Below are 5391 nucleotides of genomic sequence, written 5' to 3'. Positions count from 1 at the left end.
ATATTGTAAGGAAATAAACACCACATTAATTGTAGATTCCTGCTGTATATTTCTTCTTGTTTTCTGTTGGGTGTGTGTGAGAGAGAGATTTATTTCTTTTATAGACTTATTTTTATTTCTGTGCCAAATTTGGGTTCTTGCAGGTTGAAGGAGTCTAACCACTTTGATGCACATTTATCTTTCACAGCAGACTTCCACATGATGAGGTTTATTTTTCCAATAATACACAAGAATAGGAGTATTATCCTACTCCCATTGAAATAACTGGAAAAACACCACAGTCTTCAGTGGGAGCACAATTGGATCTACATTATTTAGTTTAGACTTATATAGAACAATATCCCCTAGTAACCTGACTTTATCATAGCTCTTCCTATGGAGAGCCCCTTAGCATTCACAGAACTCAGCCTATTTTTGTTACTAGCCTACAATGACAGACTGGAGAAGAAAGTAAACACATCGCTTATTTTCTTGTGCCATAGTGTGTTTTACACTCTCTAGTTTGTTCTGCCTCAGGCACTTTGCATAACCATTTTACATAATCCTGTTATGTAGATATTTAAAACTTCTTGAAAGGCAATCTGAATTAATCTGTCCTCTTTGCCAGTCTATCTGTAGGCTCAAAAGAAGCATCGAAGAAAGTATGTTGTTTTCCCATCATCCATCAAATGTTGTTAAACTCCATAGACAATGATGAGTCCTTTCCTAGCATTACCATGAACCCAAGCAGTTTGATTTCATAAGTGCATGTGAAAGGATATAACTAATCAGTCCAGCTGCTGCATGCCATTGGTGGAGTTTCTCCAGAAAGTCACCTCTGTATGGCTAATCATTTCGTAATGACCCACTTAACTCCCTTTCTTCCCTAAATTCATTAGTCCTGTTTCAGCTATATCTTCTTCCTAAGTCTCTTGCTACAGAAATGCAGAATTACTAACTGCTGCTCTGGATCCTAAGTGACTGAGACACAGGTTCATCCTGTGATCAAGAGAGATTTATTAGAACAATAATTTGACTTCAGCATCCAAGAAAATAAACTGCAACCCAGGTTTGTACTTTTATTCTTTTCTCTCATGTCATCTGAAGGCTACACACACAAAAAATAAGGAAGTGAAGGTTTGGATATTCATATACTAAAGGGCTCTTGGGATCCTTGCAAACATATTTCCATGGACTGCTCTAGTGTTCAAGGCAATGTACACTTCTTCAGTTCCTAGTTTCATTGGTAGGAAGCATAAGAGATGCTTTTCTTGCGGTATTGCTGGAGCAAGCTGAGGGATAGGTGTCACAATATCAATAAGAAGCTGTTTACTGAAGAATTCCAGCCCAAATCTGCAACATCAAGAAGTTCAGGTAGTTGAAATAGCTTTGGAGACACACCCACAACTTCAGATCATTATCCAAACTGAGCCAAAGTACTAGTTGACAATTGATCTACTCCTCCTGCGTTAGAGAGCACAGCTGTATCCTCAAATGGTGTAAATTGGCATAGCACTATTTACTTCAACTGAGCTGTGACCATTCAGATCAGATCTGGCCACTTCTATCCCTGCAGATTTAATTTTGTCTAGTTTATAAATGGTTTGTCCATCTATTGTCCTATGTTATGCCACTTTAAAAATGGTCTAATAATAATGTGTAGTTAGAGGAAGCTTTGGCTCATGGACACAGCACTAGCCAAGGAATCCGGAGACTCTAACACTGGCCTGCTCGGTGACCATAGGCAAGTCACTGCACCTCTTTGCCTCAGTTTCCCCATTTATAAGAAAAGCATTATGTAAGAGCTAGGTGTACCTGCCTCTGACTGGTATTCCTTTTACAGCTTACAGAATCAGACTCTCCATACTATAGAAACAAAACAAAGCAAATAAGGTTAGTTTTCTTTTCTGTGCTGATAAATGGTTTTCCCTATCCACCCTTTATTTTCAAGAAATATTTTTGGTTACAGCATTGTACAGTTAAAGTACTGTTATGTGAAATGCTTTTGCATTCAATTGCTTAGTTTCTACTGCTGTAGTTAAATGATCATTCAGTGCTGGTAATAATTTCCCTTTCATAGTATTCAGCATAACATTGTATTGCTATTTATGCTCAGCTGCAGTTAACATGAGAATAAAGCACTTACTCTTAAAAAAATACAACCCTCTTGTCTCCTTTGCTCTACTACAGCCTCGACTGTTTGGTTCCATCAGTCACTCCCTTGTGAGGAAGACGAGGGGACACTGCACAGCTCTTTCATTAGACTTAGAAATGGGTTGGATCCGACTATTCCTGAACAATGGCTCTGGGATCATATTTTGCAGCTTTAAATGAAAGTAGATTCCACTTGATTTAAAATTGAACCTAAGGCCCTGCTGCTCGGGTGGCACTTATGCTTTGGAGGGCCTTGTTACATGAGTAACTGAGACACCTGAGATAGTTAACCAAGGTAATATAATCACAAGTAGAACTGGGCAAATCCAGTACAAACAGACAGAGGATTATTTGTTCCAGTTCTTAAACAAATCTACTTGGAATGTATCTGTTGCCGGATGGACAGGCCCTTAAGTGATGTGGACTCAGCCTTGTTAGGTGCTTCTCCAGATGATGGGCTTTAAGGCAAATAAAAGGAAGGTTCCTGCATAAAAGCCAGAATCAGGGTAGAAGTTGTGAGAAGGCTTTTCCTATAGCTGTATGTGTAGTAGATAAGGGGTCTAGACACAGATGCATACATGGGGACCCTATGAAGGGGCTGTGAGACAGGCTTATAAGGAGGCTAAACTAAGAAGTGCTCCAGAGAATTGCAGCAAAGCATTTGAGTGAGCAGAGTCCCTGGACTAAGATTGGGGGGGGCTGGTTTCCCCTACTAGCTCACTGAAGAAGTGGAAAACTCCTTGGCCTGAGGGTTGAAGTACTAATGAACCTGGAATCAGATTGAATACCTAGTGTGAGATTGCTGGCTGATGGTTAGACTTCTGTATTAGCCCTTGCTAAGTCAAAGGCTGCCTCCCTTCAGGAAATAAACATATTCAGAAACACTGGAATTTGTCGATCCAGGAGTGGTAGACTAAGGTGCATGGAAAAAAAGGACAGTTGGAGAAAACAGCAAGCTGATCAGAGTGGGAATACAAAGGTAGACTTATGCTTGGAAGCCACAGGAGGTAAGGCTGTATTCTTACAGTGCTTCCTTTGTGTTCATATTCCTCAAATATCCCAGTTTAGAGACCGGAATTTAAAAAACAAACCAACATTCACTTTTTGGTCAGTATATTTGAGAATCAGAATTTAAATTCATATGGTGATTCTCCACTGCATTACATCTGTGCAATTATTATACAGAGCCTCTAAAATGTCTTCAGATGTTTCTTGTGTACAGAGACTGATGGTAAAAATGAAACAAGTAGCACCACAGTGCATTGTGGTTGTATCCTGCCAAGTAGCTCTGTGAAAAATGGCTTTGTGAGGATTCCTTTTCATGCCTTGGTGATTCTAGGAGACCAATCAGATTTGATCAGTAAACAAATAAAAATATTTAACTGCCTACCTTGCAAATTCTGTCTGGATCTGAAATTCAAGTTGGGTTTTCTCTGGTTTGTGCATCATTATTGGCAGTAATGAAAAGTCTGCAAGATAAATTACTCCCTCCATGACATCTGTGCATTGTGATTGCCTAAAATGAGCTGCCCTGGTATATTTAAGGACAATCTCATTAGAGGGATAAGTGACTGCAGAATTGTTACCTGGAATTGCAATTTACTATTGATAGCCATTTTGTTTTTTTTAAGCCAAAATAAAATCTACCTGACTATCCCATAGCTGTACTGATGCTGTAAGGCTAGCAGGAGTAAAAGTGAGTGTGTGTGAGACTAAGCCAGAAGACTTGCCTTTGAATACACACAAGGAGCACATGCATCAAGTAAGAAGTTCCATGGTGTCATTTTTACGAACTAGCTCTTCAGAGTGGAATGACCCTCTAAAATTTAAATACTAAAGATACATCTTTCAAACCCTCTGAATAAAAGTCTACTCACAAATTAGAAGGAATAACTTTGAGTGTATTGAAGGCCGATTTATGGGATTTTATTTGTCTTTTATTTTATCATTGTGGATTCTTAACTTAAAGTTCTTGATGGCTTTTTAAATACTGTAATTGCATTTCTATTAGCAAAGTGAATCTGTAATTGATTATTCCCCAAGTCAAAGATCTCTGTTAAAATTAGAGCTGACTAATAATAGGAACACTTCTCTCTCAAAAAAGCGCAAAAAAACCCAGACCCAAAACAAACCCCTGACTTTTTTTGTTTCGCCCTCAAATTTTCAGAACTTGAAGTTTTAACCTGTCCAAGTATCCTCTAGTCTTTTTCAGTCACAACAAGATTAACATAATCAAATTCCCCTAAAACAAGAAATGCACATTTCCCCAGTATTGCAGAACACTCCTAATTCTTACCATTAAAGGAAACCAAATGTAGGGCTCCTTAAAACAAGAAGCTGGCTTTGCTATCTTCTGAGACTGTATGCAATGGGCTGGTGTTCAATTAAACATATTGTTACAGCACTGCATGTTACATTTTTAACTTTATTTGGCATGCGTCTCTCTCCAAATGCCCCATGACATTGCAGAAAAGTATAGCAAAACAGCACATTGTCTGCAGAATACACTTCTAGAGTATGAGGAATTACATGTGTGTGTCTCGTATACTATCTAAAAAGGCCTTGCTCTAGAACAAAATCCTCAGTTGGCTCATTTTGTACCTCTAAAGCAGCTTTATATGAAGATATTAAAATACTTTGCAAACAATTTAACTCTGAGCATCCCTGTGAGGTAGGCCAGAAGGTATTGGTAAATGTGGCTTCTCCAAATCCTGGTTAAGCCATATTGTTTGTTCAAATGTTGATGTGTCTTCAAGTTTGCATGAGTGGCACTGTAGAGCTCTGATGACTTGGGAAGCTGGCCATTCCTATATTTGAAGGAATTGGTCTCACAGGATTTGAAGTCTGTCTTCTAGAGCCTGTACTCAGTGAAGCAAGTACCCCATTATCTATTGTCCATAGTAGTCTTCAGGTCCTGAGACCATGGTTCCTAGTCCAGAAATGTATTGTTAGAGCTTTATATGTCTACCATATTGAGGCATTAGGGGTGAAATCCCAGCCTCTATTGAAGTCAACACTCATTGGGGTCAGGGGTTTGCCTTGGGTGTTTTTGCATCATGCAAGTTTCTTTCCAGGTACAGATGGAATTCCATCCCTAGGAAGTTTTGGAATGAGACTATTTAATGTATTTTAAATGATTTGTGACTCTGTCCCCAGGCAAGTGGAGGATGAATACATAGCAAGTCAGTATTCTTTTTGCTAAGAGAATGCTGCTGTTTGAGTCATTTAGAGATTTCAGGATCTGTCTGGCTTGGTTAC

At 38.9% G+C, this 5391-nt stretch overlaps 1 long non-coding RNA gene across 1 annotated transcript; it reads right to left on the bottom strand.

Annotated features, from left to right (window-relative positions):
• Positions 1-431: 431 nt before the first annotated feature.
• On the bottom strand, positions 432-3654 carry LOC119851796. Its single transcript, XR_005291402.2, has 3 exons — positions 3524-3654; positions 1795-1845; positions 432-1332 (listed from the first exon to the last, which is right to left on the bottom strand). It is a non-coding gene; the product is annotated as an uncharacterized LOC119851796 (long non-coding RNA).
• Between the last annotated feature and the right edge of the window lie 1737 nt (positions 3655-5391).

This window comes from Dermochelys coriacea, chromosome 2 (assembly GCF_009764565.3).
Source record: "Dermochelys coriacea isolate rDerCor1 chromosome 2, rDerCor1.pri.v4, whole genome shotgun sequence".
In the NCBI taxonomy this organism is placed as follows: Eukaryota; Metazoa; Chordata; order Testudines; family Dermochelyidae; genus Dermochelys; species Dermochelys coriacea.
The sequence above is the reverse complement of the archived record's forward strand: the minus strand, read 5'-3'. Positions and strand labels throughout refer to the sequence as shown.